The following is a 16314-nucleotide window of genomic DNA, read 5'->3' on the forward strand; positions in this document are numbered from 1 at the left end:
CTCCAATACCTTGACGTCCTTAAGCCATTTTGCCACAACTTTGGAAGTATGCTTGGGGTCATTGTCCATTTGGAAGACCCATTTGCGACCAAGCTTTAACTTCCTGACTGATGTCTTGAGATGTTGCTTCAATATATCCACATAATTTTCTTACCACATGATGCCATCTATTTTGTGAAGTGCACCAGTCCCTCCAGCAGCAAAGCACCCCACAACATGATGTTGCCACCCCTGTGCTTCACTGTGGGAGGGTGTTCTTCGGCTTGCAAGCCTCCCCTTTTTCCTCCAAACATAACGATGGTCATTATGGCCAAACAGTTCTATTTTTGTTTCATCAGACCAGAGGACATTTCTCCAAAAAGTACGATCTTTGTCCCCATGTGCAGTTGCAAACCGTAGTCTGGCTTTTTAATGGCGGTTTTGGAGGAGAGGCTTCTTCCTTGCTGAGCGGCCTTTCAGGTTATGTCGATATAGGACTCGTTTTACTGTGGATATAGATACTTTTGTACCTGTTTCCTCCAGCATCTTCACAAGGTCCTTTGCTGTTGTTCTGGGATTGATTTGCACTTTTCACACCAAAGTACGTTCATCTCTAGGAGACAGAACGCGTCTCCTTCCTAAGAGGTATGACGGCTGCCTGGTCCCATGGTGTTTATACTTGCGTGCTATTGTTTGTACAGATGAACGTGGTACATTCAGGCGTTTGGAAATTGCTCCCAAGGATGAACCAGACTTGTGGAGGTCTACAATATTTTTTCTGAGGTCTTGGCTGATTTCTTTTGATTTTCCCATGATGTCAAGCAAGAGGCACTGAGTTTGAAGGTAGGCCTTGAAATACATCCACAGGTACACCTCCAATTGACTCAAATTATGTCAATTAGCCTATCAGAAGCTTCTTAAGCCATGACATCATTTTCTGGAATTTTCCAAGATGTTTAAAGGCAGTCAACTTAGTGTATGTAAACTTCTGACCCATTGGAATTGTGATAAAGGGAATTATAAGTGAAATAATCTGTCTGTAAACAATTGTTGGAAGAATTACTTGTGTCATGCACAAAGTAGATGTCCTAACCGACTTGCCAAAACTATAGTTTGTTAACAAGAAATTTGTGGAGTAGCTGAAAAACATGTTTTAATGACTCCAACCTAAGTGTATGTACAATTCTGACTTCAAATGTATATTATCCATGTTGTCGTCCAGCCACAACTCAGTGAAACATAAGATATTACAGTTTTTAATGTCCCGTTGGTAGGATAGTCTTGATCGGAGCTCATCCAGTTTATTATCCAATGATTGCATGTTGGCTAAAATGACGGATGATAGAGGCGGGTTACCCACTCGCCGTCGGATTCTTATAAGGCCCCCAGACCTACGTCCCCTATATCTCTGTGTCTTCTTCATGTGAAGGATGGAGATTTTGGCCTTGTCCGGTGTCTGAAGTAAATCCTTTGTGTCCGACTCGTTAAAGAAAAAATCTTTGTCCAGTACGAGGTGAGTAATCGCTGTTCTGATATCCAGAAGCTCTTTTCGGTCATAAGAGGCGGTGGCAGAAACATTATGTACCAAAAAAGTTACAAATAATGCAAAAAAACACACACAATAGCACAATTGGTTAGGAGCCTTGAAAATTGTCAGACTCCAGCCACCCTAGCCATAGACTGTTCTCTCTGCTACCGCACAGCAAGCGGTACCGGAGCGCCAAGTCTAGGTCTAAAATACTTTTAAACAGCTTCTACCCTCAAGCCATAAGACTCCTGAACAGCTAATCAAATGGCTACCCAGACTATTTGCACTGCCCCCCCCCCTTACGCTGCTGCTACTCTCTGTTTATTATCTATGCATTGTCACTTTAACTCTACATGTACACATTACCTCAATTACCTCGACTAACAGGTGCACCGCACCTTGACTCTGTACCTGTAACCCCTGTATATAGCCTTGCTATAGTTATTTTACTGCTGCTCTTTAATTATTTGTTACTTTTATTTTTTACTTAACACTTGTTTTTTTCTTAAAACTGCATTGTTGGTTAAGGGCTTGTAAGTAAGCATTACACTGTAAAGTCTACACCTGTTGTATTTGGCAGGGAGCCTAGTGGTTAGTGTTGGGCAATAACCGAAATGTTACTGGATTAAATCCTGGAGCCGACAATGTAAAAATCTGTCGTCGTGCCCCTGAACAAGGCAGTTAACCCACTGTTCCCTCATAGGCCATCATTGTAAATAAGAATTTGTTCTTACCTGACTTGCCTGGTTAAATAAAGGTTAAATAAAAAAATACAAAATGTAAAAAATTCTGCGCATTTGACAAATAAAATGTCATTTGATTTGAACCTGAAAAACTGCAGCCATCTCTTCCGGCGCCATTGAACCATGTTAAATACATAATATGGGAGATCCACCACCTCCGTTTGAGAGACATCACAATCATTGTTGAACTGATATCTGTTACATACAGCATTTTGCGAGAGAAAGGCATTTTAGGGATCGTTTCGCCATCTACAAAATCACAATGGAACCTGTGCTTCTCTGGAGCTACAGGTCCCTGACCTGATTTTCCTCTCATGTAAAGCGACACCAAGTGGCAAGGCAATGAGAGGGTTCAATTATGTTGTTCTGCATGTGTCCCGAGGACAAGCGCCGTAGAAATGATCTGGAGTTGATTACCCGTATTTATATAATATATACGTACAAACCTGCTTGATCTGGGGTCTCTGAAATATTTAGAATCGTTTTGATGCACTGCCAAGCCTTCGGCCTACATCATAAGTAACGGAATGGTTGTAAACCTTGCCTGTGGAGACCAGAGGCTAAGGCCAATTGGTATAAATACAATGCCATTGTATGGAACACTCCTGCCATGGCTACTTCATTTTGGTAAGAAATAACTTACAGTATTTCTCTGTAGTACAGCGGGATATCGAGAACATTCCATTTTCTTCCCCACCAAATAGTCCCATGATTGATAGCGTTTCCCATTTCAACCAAACCGATCTTGGGCGCGTTGCTATGCCCAGTAGATCTTACAACACGTGGATATGTATTTTACAGTTGTGCAAAGTAGAAATACTTCGTTACTGTACTTGAGTCGTTTTTTTGGGTATCAGTACTTTACTATTCATATTTCTATCAACTTTTACTTCACTACATAAAAAAATGAAAAAAAGTCTACATTTACTCCGATACATTTCCCCTGAGACATTCGTTACTCGCTACAAAATCAAATCAATCTGAAGCTGGAAGAAAAAGACAATCATGTTGGAAAAAATATGCAAGAAACATCGGCACGCTCATGGGGGAACTTGTTTTGCTAGGCAGCAGGCGACGACATGCAGAGTTGATCCAATCCTCACCAGTTTGGGCAAATCCAAGGGTCCTAACGTGTCAACCCCACCCATCGGGAGGGAGCCTGTTAACGTTACTTGCCAACCCAAAACAGTCATCCACAATCATGTCCGACATCGTTCTACCACCACTTCCTGATGAGGATGAACTCCCTTGGCTGTATCTATAATAAATGTTGTCTTTTCTCGGAATGAAGTTTTCATCCTACCGGATGAAATGTCTGTTATGTTTACCAACAGTTCAGGAAATACTAGCCTTCAAGATCTCGCCGTCTAACTTAAAAAACAAATTGAGGTAAGCCTACTGTTAGCTAGAATAAAGTTAGCATGCTAGCTAACATGAGCTAACCAACATTTGCTAATGTAACAAGCAGTGTTAGTTGATGTTAGCTAATCCTACACCTCAATAGTTCACTAGCAAGTAGATACCTACTTTAGCTGGCTAAAATATGGCCAGATTTGGAAGCTTTGTTAGCTAACGCAATCTAACTAAACTGACTTGAGCTAACTAGCTACAGTAGCTAAATAGTAGTTAATGAATCTGGGTACATTTTAGTCAGCTAACGTTAGTCTAGCCGAATACATTTTCCCTAAACACCTGGTCTAGCTAGCTAACTAATGTTAGCTTTCGAATTTTAGCAAACACTCAGTTAGCTAGCCATTTTATTCCTTGTTAGTTGATACAGTTGTTCTTGCCTAGCTAATTACTGTAGACTTAAGTTATTGACGTAACCTACTAGCTAGATCAATTGTTTTTTATCATTGTAATATTAAATGGTCACAAGCACTCACTTAACTAATGTTTATAGCTTTAAAAATAGTATCCTATACCTTAAGTATTTGGTGATGGTAGTTATCTAGCTAAGTAACTATTTATCTTTTCTTATTATTTCAGAGAAAGCATGTACACCATCTTAAGAAGTATGGAGAACTGACAGCAAACACACTGGAGAGAAAACATGCTCCTGAGACTCCCTCCACCATCAAGCAGAGCACATTACTGAAGACAGTGTCTCAAAAATCCATTGACAAAGCTGTGGTGAAGTATGTGGTCCAAGTTCTCCAACCATTTGCTGTTGTAGAACAAGAACGATTCAGAGAGTTTGTCCAAGATCTGCAGCCTAACTCAAAGATCTTATCAAGGCCCACACTGCACTCCGGGATTGATGAAGCCTCCAAGGAAATTAAGAAGGTGACTGAGGCCATGAGAGGAATTGACCACATCGCCACCACCACCGACTGCTGGTCTGCAAGAAGACAGAGCTTCATTGGTGTTACATCCCACTGGATAGACCCTGACAGTCTCAACAGATGTTCTGCAGCCCTGCCTGTGAACGGTTGAGAGGATCGCACAACTTTGATGTGTTGGCAGGCGCCCTAAATGACATCTATTCTGAGTTTGAAATCCAGGTTAAGATTGTGTGAACAACAACGGCTCTAACTTATTGAAAGCTTTCCAAGTTTTTGGAGAAGGTGAAAACGAGACAGTGGAAGCAGTGTGTGGTGAAGCAGCTCAGCCAGGACAGGAAGATGGCGACGAGGAACAAGAGGAGAGTGAAGAAGTGGAGTTTGTTGATGTGGCAACGATCCTGAATGAAGATGATGGTTTTGAGTACCAGCTGGCAAAGCACCAGCGCTGTGCTTACCACCTACTCAACTTAGTATCTACAGTCGATGCCCTGAAACCAACATCCAGTGAGGCTTACAAAAAAGTGTCCCATTTGGCAAGTGCCAAGCACTTTGGAACAAATGCGGAAGATACACACTTGCAGCCAAAACGGTTGAAGGATGCTTGCGACCTCCAGCTGCTGCGCCCAAATGCTACGAGGTGGAAGTCCTGGTTCATGGCTGTAGAAAGACTCCTGAGGATCGACAAAGGAGAGGCAGCCATCAGAGTTCTCTGCATAGACTTCGAGGTTCCAATGTAAGTAAGGATTATGTGTTTTGTCATAATTTAAGGTCTTGAATGTTGTCTAAATCTGTTGCAGTGTTTTCTGACCTTTTGCTTGGGGACTAATAATTGTTTCACATGTTGTAGCCACACACTAAATTGATCCATTTAGTAAACTACTCATCCAGCCATTGATTACTGCAGTTAAATCAGGTGAAATGGTTAGTAGTCCCCTTTTGTATAGGGTTAGGAAACAGAGTATTATTATTATTATTATATATATATATATATTATATATATATATATATTATATATATATAATAATTATTTTTTTTACAGGTCCAATCCAGCTGCACTCATCCTTCCTCACAGAGTATGCTTCTACCATGAGCCCAGTCTCAAAGGCCATCAACATCCTGCAGGCTGAAACCAATATCCAGATGGGGTGGCTACTTCCTACTATCAACCTTCTGATCACAAAACTGGACCAAATCAAGTTGTCTCTGAAGTACTGTAAGCCTCTGGTGGATGTGCTACAACTGGGACTGAAGAAGCGCTTCAGCCACACATTCGCGACCCTGAGCTGATCACAGCTGCAATCCTTCTCCCCAAATTCAAAACAACGTGGACAAAGGATGACGCCACCATCAGAATGGGTATGACGACGTGGTTAATTAACAGTATTTTATTATTCATAAACAGCTGTGTATAGTGTACATTTTGACACTTCATAGATTTGAGAACCACCCATATAAACTACAATCCTGACTTTGTGGTTCAGTCCAATGGGTAGCCTACTTAGCCCTGTTGCTTGGTTTATATAGATGGGGGATAGGGATGGATTAATGTAGACTCATATCAACATGATTTCTATTGTCATCTTCCTTGTATTTCAGGAATGGACTACATCAAGGACCACCTGGAAGAACCCTTGCTGCAGCTAGGTGATGGCACCAGTTCATCAGATGAGGACATCTTCTCTCCCGAGTGGCGCAGCGGTCTAAGGCACTGCATCTCAGTGCTAGAAGTGTCACTACAGACCCTGGTTCGATTCCAGGCTGTATCACAACCGACCGTGATTGGGAGTCCCATAGGGCGGTGTCGTTCGGGTTAGGGTTTGGTCGGGGTAGGCCGTCATTGTAAATAAGAATTTGTTCTTAACTGACTTGCCTGGTTAAATAAAATAAATTAAGACGTCTCAAGCACAAGAAAGCTCCAAACAGCTGGACAGATACCTGGCCTGTTCAGCTGATCATATGGAGTTGCTCAAGTCCTTCCCGGCAGTCTGTAAGCTGTCTGAGGCTAAACACACCCTTACCTGCATCAACTGGCTGTGAAAGGCTGTTCAGCATTGCAGGATTTGTTTTTAGCCCCAGGAGAGCAAGGGTAGATTCCATAAACTTTGATAACCAGCTTTTACTGAAGATAAAATCCTTCAACTTCAAATAATGACAGCTTAACGCTAGCAAGCCCAAGGACACGGATGCCTTATGCATTTTGTTCATTTATTTAAATTCACCAGTTATAGATGTCCTTGTTACAAAAGCATGACCTGACACACTGATTTCTAGTACAGTTCCATCAGTGGTGATGTCCTTATTGCTTTAGGAAGGTTGGGTGTAGTTCTGTACATGTACTTTTTTTTATGTATAGGGTTCTATTATAGCATGTTCTTTCTAAAGCAAAGTGACTGTGATTGTCAGTGCTTATGTTTACTGGCAATATTCCTTCATTAAGGCATTCTATTTTGTCTGTAAGATATATTTTGAAGTGTTGCCTATTTGAGAATCCACATAATTTAAAAAAAATCGGAGCTGTTCTTGCATCCGTAAGAATGTTACCTTTCAAAAAAGCTCAAACCAAATAAAAGGTCTGTCTGTTTTGCTTTATGGCTGTTACGTTTCATTTTTTAACTTATTATACTTAAGTACATTTAATATCAGGTACTTTAAGACTTTTACTCAAGTAGTATTCTAATGGGTGACTTTTACTTGAGTAATTTTCAAGTAAGGTATCTTTACTTTTACTCAAGTATGGCTTTTGGGTACTTTTTCCACCACTGGTATTTTACATATCGGCTAACCACAAACTCAGCAAAAAAACAAACGTCCTCTCACTGTCAACTGCTTTTATTTTCAACAAACTTAACATGTGTAAATATTTGTATGAACATAAGATTCAACAACTGAGACATAAACTGAACAAGTTCCAGACATGTGACTAACAGAAATGGAATGTGTCCCTGAACAAAGTCTGGTGTGGCCACCAGCTGCATTAAGTACTGCAGTGCATCTCCTCATCGACTGCACCAGATTTGCCATTTCTTGCTGTGAGATGTTACCCCACCCTAGCCCTCATCCTCCGATCCAACAGGTCCCAGACGTGCTCAATGGGATTGAGATCCGGGCTCTTCGCTGGCCATGGCAGAACACTGACATTTCTGTCAGGTGTTGTTACACGTGGTCTGCCACTCCGAGGACGATCAGCTGTCCGTCCTGTCTCCCTGTAGCGCTGTCTTAGGCGTCTCCCAGTACGGACATTGCAATTTATTGCCCTGGCCACATCTGCAGTCCTCATGCCTCCTTACATCATAACTAAGACATGTTCACGCAGATGAGCAGGGACCCTGGGGATCTTTCTTTTGGTGTTTTTCAGTCACTAGAAAGGCCTCTTTAGTGTCCTAAGTTTTCATAACTATGACTTTAATTGCCTACCATCTGTAAGCTGTTAGTGTCTTAACGACCGTTCCACAGGTGCATGTTCATTAATTGTTTATGGTTCATTGAACAAGCATGGGAAACAGTGTTTAAACCCTTTACAATGAAGATCTGAAGTTATTTGGATTTTTACTAATTATCTCTGAAAGACAGGGTCCTGAAAAGGGGACTTTTCTTTTTTTGCTGAGTTTATGTTATAGCAATCTGTTGTCAGACGGCACAGTCGATGACAGAGCACGCAATCATTGGTTGATGCATGCAACATCTGAGCAGGGGAGGGAGTGCTTTCAAAAATGTTTTTGATTTGGGGTGCTTTCAAGGCAACTGGAAAGTCGAGAAAAAACTAGGTCAATTCATGAGGTCAATGATCTTCAGGTCGGAAAGTCGAAGTTCTAGAAACATGACAGAGTTTCGGACATTCAAAACAATTTTTGTTTTATCAGAGTTCCCAGTTGTCTTGAATGCTCTGAAGTCAGAGATTTCCAAGTTCCCAGTTGGCATACGACCTAGTCTAACCCTACCTCATTGGCATCAGGTGATGGAGACTGGAGGGGGGAAATGTGTTCCTTTTGGACCATTCTTTAGACAAAACACATTTGTAAATTCACTCTGGCAATTTGCAAAAAAAAAAACCACTTCTGCCACCTTTCCCTGTTGGTGAATTGTGCTGAACCTAGCCCATTCATAGATGCCAACTACCTTTAGTGCCTATTGATGAAGGTATCTTCTTCCTTGGGACTTTTGCTAAGAGCCCCAACGCTTGCTCTAAACGTTGACAAGCTTCACTTGCGGTACGGTTTTGGAAACATTAAAGAACGCATCTTTCATATCAGCAATAAATAATTTTCAACCAAAAGAAGTTTCAATTACTAAACACCTTAATAGGGTTAGTGTTCCCACAAGGCCTTATCTCAAATGTTACAGGGCTTGTTTACGGAAGACAGAAAAAAGGCAGGTGCCTGTGCTAATTAGCTATCTAGCGTGCTGCGAACACCTGTGTGTAAGCGTAACTGGGGAGGAATTGTAGTTCATCAACGTGGAGGCCCACAGCGTATGGATCTGTGCAAATCTGCTACAGCAAGTATCTTTATTTGAAATAATCTTTCTCTGATGTAAAAAATATGGACAGCCGTGGCTAAAGCTAACCGCTGAAAACCCTACATAGAGAAGGGATTTTGAGAGCTGTGCTGAACGCTACAGCAGCCTGATATTGGACAATTTCTTCAAGGTCTACAGTGGTTTACATTCATTGTTAAATCTGACTTCTTCTAATCTCATTTCATGGATAACCATGCACTACCCGTGTCTTGGTGTGATGTAGTCTAAGAGTATCCCTATGTAACTTTTATTTGCTGTCTCCAGCCAAACTTTGGGGCTCCTCTACAAATGACAGATTGGAGGTGACACCTAGACAGACCACAGGTAAACATGGAAAGTGTTCCCTTCATCCCTTTGTCTGGTTCCCAAATAGTACCCTATTTCCTTTATAGTGCACTACTTTTGACCAGGGCCCTGTCAAAAGTATTGTGCTATATAGGGAATAGGGGTGCCATTTTGGACAAATGTGTTTATCAATTATGGCAGCCAGAGTGGCTTTGAGTTCAGGCTACTTTACATAACATGTGGAACGGTTATAGATGGAACGGTTGAGCTAACGTGCGCTAATGTGATTAGCATGATGTTGTAAGTAACAGCAAACTTTCCAGGACATAGACATGTCTTATATGGGCAGAAAACTTAAATTCTTGTTAATCTAACTCTCAAATTTACTGTAGCTATCCCAGTGGGAAAATACAATGCTATTGTTTGAGGAGAGTGCACAACAACAACAAAAACGTATCAAGGCAACTGGTTTGATACATTCACCTCTGAAAGTAAATAAAGACCTTAAATTCAGTAATCTTGCTCTGATTTGTCATCATGAGGATCCCAGAGATAAAATGTAGCATAGTTTTGTTTGATAAAATCTATATTCAAATGTAGGAACTGGGTTCTACAGTTTGAACCCCTGCTGTCTCTGGCTCCACACCACCCCGCCCGGTCATCTAGATGTGTGAAAGTTAGTGTATAAGCTAATGATCCATCATGTAAGACATTCCTGGGAGTGTGTTAACTTACATTTTGTATTACCATATCATTTTTGTATGTTCTCTATAGTTATGTACTTAAATGTATCAATTCGGCACATTTTGGCAGACTTGTTACAAAATATTGTCCGGTATTGCAACGCTTCACTTGATCAATCTAAAACTTTGCACACACACTTCTTCCATCTAGTGGCCAAAATCAAAATTGCGCCTAAACTGCAATATTATATTTTGGCCTTTCTCTTGCATTTCAAAGATGATGGGGAAAAAAACAATAATTGAAAACACATGTTTTTTTTTGTTTGTATTATCTTTTACCAGATCTAATGTGTTAAATTCTTATACGTTAGTTTCACATTTCCACACACTTCAAAGTGTTCCCTTTCAAGAATATGCATATCCTTGCTTCAGCTCCTGAGCTACAGGTAGTTAGATTTGGGTATGTCATTTTAGGCGAAAATTGAAAAAAGGGGTCCGATCATAAAGAGGATTTATTAAGAACTTCTTTAGAGGGTATGAGTGGTGGCTGATGAGAGAAGCCAAGAAATTGAATCACAACATCATGCTCCTAACTGAGCCGAATTTACACATGATCTCTTTGTGGAGCTGGTGCTTTAGTGTTTAGTTGACTCTCATCCCACTGGGCGAAAACTGGTTGAATCAAAGTTGTTTTCACGTAATTTCTACCCCCCAAATCTGTGATTGAATCAACGTAGAAAACTGACTGGATTTGCAAAAAGTATCAACATTTCGAAATTTTTGCACCTAAATCCAATGACGTGGTGAAATGTTTTGTTGATTTCACGTTGAATTTACGTTAGTTGACAACTCAACCAAATGTAAATCAAAACTAGACGAACTGATGTCAGTGCCTAGTGGGATGATGTATACTGTTCAGAAGGTTAAATACAGTTGAGTCGGAAGTTTACATACACTTAGGTTGAAGTCATTAAAACCCGTTTTTCAACCACTCCACAAAATTCTTGTTAACAAACTATAGTTTTGGCAAGTCGGTTAGGACATCTACTTTGTGCATGACACAAGTAATTTTTCCAACAATTGTTTACAGACAGATTATTTCACTTACAATTCACTGTATCACAATTTGTTGAGTGGCGTGTGTGACTCTGGGTGAATGGGGTCAGTGAGCCTTGTGTTGCTGCCCTCATCTTGAAGCAATTTCAGTGGAGCTGATAGCCAAGAGCTCTATCAAAGAGCTCCTCAGCCTAAGGATAGGAGGGGGAGGCTCAGGCTACTGCTCACCAGTAGCCATTAGATGATTGAGTTACAATGAGCCTGTCGTGATTGCAAACTCAACCAATGATCTTGCTGATGAGCAACATTTTGGAACCATCAGAGACATTTGAGACCCCCACGCACAGTACTGTATTCCATTCTGTTCTATTATACTATGTTCTATTCTGTTCTATTATACTGTATTCTGTTCTATTCTATTCTACTGTATTCTATTCTGTTCTATTATACTGTATTCTATTCTGTTCTATTATACTGTATTCTATTCTACTGTATTCTATTCTGTTCTGTTATACTGTGTTCTATTCTGTTCTATTCTACTGTATTCTATTCTGTTCTATTCTACTGTATTCTGTTCTATTATGCTGTGTTCTATTCTGTTCTATTCTATTCTGTTCTATTATACTGTGTTCTGTTCTGTTCTATTATACGGTATTCTATTCTATTCTACTGTGTTCTATTCTGTTCTATAATGCTGAATTCTATTCTGTTCTATTCTACTGTATTCTATTCTGTTCTATTCAACTGTATTCTGTTCTATTATACTGTATTCTATTCTGTTCTATTCTACTGTATTCTATTCTGTTCTATTCTACTGTATTCTATTCTGTTCTATTCTACTGTATTCTATTCTGTTCTATTCTACTGTATTCTGTTCTATTATACTGTATTCTATTCTGTTCTATTCTACTGTATTCTGTTCTATTATACTGTATTATATTCTGTTCTGTTATACTGTATTCTGTTCTATTATACTATATTATATTCTGTTCTATTATACTGTATTATATTCTGTTCTATTATACTGTATTATATTCTGTTATACTGTATTCTGTTCTGTTCTATTATACTGTATTCTGTGCTATTATACTGTATTCTTATGTTCTATTATACTGTATTCTATTCTGTTCTATTATACTCTATTCTGTTCTATTATACTGTATTCTGTTCTATTATACTGTATTCTATTCTACTGTATTCTATTTTACCCCATGTTCACTCTAACTTGGGACGCAAAAGAGTGGCCAAATATGATTGTTACGTTTCATATAATGCATTACAAAACAGCATTGTTGAATACTCGATTCTGATTGGCTTGAATGGCTTTCTAGAGTGTACATTATACAGTACATTTGCTTATGCTTTGATAAAGTGTGAAAGATTGACTTTACAGACCGTATCTCAGGTAAACTTACGGTCTTGCGCTTCTTTCTGCCCAAAGGTATCTTCACTCGTGACCGGATAGGCCTTTTGGCCTTTCCTACAGACAGCATCACTGTGCAGAGGGAGGAGATATTTCCTACAGACAGCATCACTGTGCAGAGGGAGGGGATCTTCCCTACAGACAGCATCACTGTGCAGAGGGAGGGGATCTTTCCTACAGACAGCATCACTGTGCAGAGGGAGGGGATCTTCCCTACAGACTGCGTCACTGTGCAGAGGGAGGGGATCTTTCCTACAGACAGCATCACTGTGCAGAGGGAGGGGATCTTCCCTACAGACAGCATCACTGTACAGAGGGAGGGGATCTTTCCTATAGACAGCATCACTGTACAGAGGGAGGGGATCTTTCCTACAAACAGCGTCACTGTGCAGAGGGAGGGGATCTTTCCTACAGACAGCATCACTGTACAGAGGGAGGGGATCTTTCCTACAGACAGCATCACTATACAGAGGGAGGGGATCTTTCCTACAAACAGCGTCACTGTGCAGAGGGAGGGGATCTTTCCTACAGACAGCATCACTGTGCAGAGGGAGGGGATCTTCCCTACAGACAGCGTCACTGTGCAGAGGGAGGGGATCTTTCCTACAGACAGCATCACTGTGCAGAGGGAGGGGATCTTTCCTACAGACAGCATCACTGTGCAGAGGGAGGGGCTCTTTCCTACAGACAGCATCACTGTGCAGAGGGAGGGGCTCTTCCATACAGACAGCATCACTGTGCAGAGGGAGGGGATCTTTCCTACAGACAGCATCACTGTACAGAGGGAGGGGATCTTTCCTACAGACAGCATCACTGCAGAGGGAGGGGATCTTCCCTACAGACAGCATCACTGTGCAGAGGGAGGGGATCTTTCCTACAGACAGCATCACTGTGCAGAGGGAGGGGATCTTTCCTACAGACAGCATCACTGTGCAGAGGGAGGGGATCTTTCCTACAGACAGCATCACTGTGCAGAGGGAGGGGATCTTTCCTACAGACAGCATCACTGTGCAGAGGGAGGGGATCTTTCCTACAGACAGCATCACTATGCAGAGGGAGGGGATCTTTCCTACAGACAGCATCACTGTGCAGAGGGATAGGATAGAGGTGTCTAACTCACATTTGTGATCTCTACAGTGCTGTAGGGTGTACATCACTAGCAACACGCAGGCAGGCTCACACTGGTACAATCTTATTTATAAGGCCATTTTAGGACAACTGCCATTCTATCAATCCTCTCTTCTAGCTCAACATGAAAACACATACAAGCTCAGATCTCAATCTTGTTTGGAAAAAGGTCCTTTCATTACTCAGCTCCCTGGTCTTGGAATTTCCTCCAAGCCAACCTAAAATTCCAGGACCTGGTGTCCCTGGAGGAGTTCAAAGGACAAATAGATGAACAGGTTGTTGAGACATGTAGTTTCTAGTTGTCACTAGTTTGCTTTGCCTTATGTAAGGAAGCATGTTTTATTTCACACACACCACACACACGGTAGGCCGTCATTGCAAAATAAGAATTTATTCTTGACTGACTTGCCTAGTTAAATAAAAAGAGAACATCCACTGTTTGTTTGCTGTTGTATTTGTGTTGTTGCCAGTGTCTTCTGTCTGTGTTGTCTGTTTTGTCTTACATTGTTTTTTTTTGTTTCGTTTTTTAAATCCCAACCCCAATCCCCACAGGAGGCTATTTGCCTCTTCGCAGGCCGTCATTGTAAATAAGAATTTGTTGTTAATTGACTGTCCTGGTTAAATAAAATCCTCCCAATGGCCAGCGTCCCTGCACAGAGGGAAGGGGTCCTCCCAACGGCCAGCGTCCCTGCACAGAGGGAAGGAGTCCTCCCAACGGCCAGCGTCCCTGCACAGAGGGAGGGGATCCTCCCAACGGCCAGCGTCCCTGCACAGAGGGAGGGGATCCTCCCAACGGCCAGCGTCCCTGCACAGAGGGAGGGGATCCTCCCAACGGCCAGCGTCCCTGCACAGAGGGAGGGGATCCTCCCAACGGCCAGCGTCCCTGCACAGAGGGAGGGGATCCTCCCAACGGCCAGCGTCCCTGCACAGAGGGAGGGGATCCTCTCAACGGCCACCGTCCCTGCACAGAGGGAGGGGATCCTCCCAACGGCCAGCGTCCCTGCACAGAGGGAAGGGGTCCTCCCAACGGCCAGCGTCCCTGCACAGAGGGAGGGGATCCTCCCAACGGCCAGCGTTCCTGCACAGATGGAAGGGGTCCTCCCAACGGCCAGCGTCCCTGCACAGAGGGAAGGAGTCCTCCCAACGGCCAGCGTCCCTGCACAGAGGGAGGGGATCCTCCCAACGGCCAGCGTCCCTGCACAGAGGGAAGGAGTCCTCCCAACGGCCAGCGTCCCTGCACAGAGGGAAGGAGTCCTCCCAACGGCCAGCGTCCCTGCACAGAGGGAGGGGATCCTCCCAACGGCCAGCGTCCCTGCACAGAGGGAAGGAGTCCTCCCAACGGCCAGCGTCCCTGCACAGAGGGAGGGGATCCTCCCAACGGCCAGCGTCCCTGCACAGAGGGAGGGGATCCTCCCAACGGCCAGCGTCCCTGCACAGAGGGAGGGGATCCTCCCAACGGCCAGCGTCCCTGCACAGAGGGAAGGAGTCCTCCCAACGGCCAGCGTACCTGCACAGAGGGAGGGGATCCTCCCAACGGCCACCGTCCCTGCACAGAGGGAGGGGATCCTCCCCACAGCCAGCGTCCCTGCACAGAGGGAAGGAGTCCTCCCAACGGCCAGCGTACCTGCACAGAGGGAGGGGATCCTCCCAACGGCCACCGTCCCTGCACAGAGGGAGGGGATCCTCCCCACAGCCAGCGTCCCTGTGAAGAATGGAAACAATCCTCCACAACCACAACCTATCATCCCCATGGTGGCACCATTGTGGTAATGGGATGGTGTAGTGTATAATCCCGCTGCAGATTTCTATTCCAAGAGAAGAGGTCATTTATACCTTGTCTAATGAGTAAAGACATTGCCATTGTGAGAGTATGAGAATTAGTTGTGATAGATCAAATGCCTGCTACTCATGTGAGTTTATGGCTGTAATACTTTCATGCGTTGTCTACTTAAAACAGGTTTAACTCTAGAAATCCCTTTGACTGCCTTGTTACAGAATGTCAGAGCGAAATTGCCCTACCTGTCAACTAGTGATTGTTCTGTATGGTAACATGAGCAGTGTGGCCTGACTTCCCCCTTATTACAGATGTCCGGTATTGTCACAAATAATGTCGTTGTGTTGAAGGGAGGACCAATACGCAGCAGGAATGTGGATACTCATCTTTTTAATAAAACACGAGCAAAGCATCCACAGGAAAAAACAATAACCAATACTCACGACAAGAACAGTGTGGCATGCTAAACAAAAACAGTGCTCACAAACAACTACCCACAACCACAAAGAAAAACACACACCTGTTTATAGGACTCCCAATCAGAAGCAACTAGAAACACCTGCCTCCAATTGAGAGTCCAGCACCCAACCTACACATAGAAAACCTACCTAGAACCTACACACAACACAAACCCTCTGCCACGTCCTGACCAAAACTAATACAATTACTCCCTCTGCTGGTCAGGACGTGACAGGTATAGATATGTTGAGTATCCTGCTATGATGTCTATCACCAAGCTGGAACACTCAGAGGCCAACCCTCAGAGCCAGACTTGCAGTTGTCCGGTGTCTTAGCCTGAGATGTCTGCTGGCTCAGCTGGGTCTTTGGGATTGGAAAGGTTAATGAGGAGGTTCATCTACCTGAGGATAGAGGCATATCTGTCTGGAAGCTGTTATTTATATTATTTATAGAAAC

At 42.8% G+C, this 16314-nt stretch overlaps 1 long non-coding RNA gene across 1 annotated transcript; it reads left to right on the forward strand.

Moving 5' to 3' along the window:
* Positions 1–2761: 2761 nt before the first annotated feature.
* On the forward strand, positions 2762–7124 carry LOC115172745 (uncharacterized). Its single transcript, XR_003871481.1, has 4 exons — positions 2762–3639; positions 4240–5268; positions 5575–5891; positions 6132–7124. It is a non-coding gene; the product is annotated as an uncharacterized LOC115172745 (long non-coding RNA).
* The last annotated feature ends 9190 nt before the right edge of the window (positions 7125–16314 follow it).

Source organism: Salmo trutta, chromosome 33 (assembly GCF_901001165.1).
Source record: "Salmo trutta chromosome 33, fSalTru1.1, whole genome shotgun sequence".
NCBI classification, from domain to species: Eukaryota; Metazoa; Chordata; class Actinopteri; order Salmoniformes; family Salmonidae; genus Salmo; species Salmo trutta.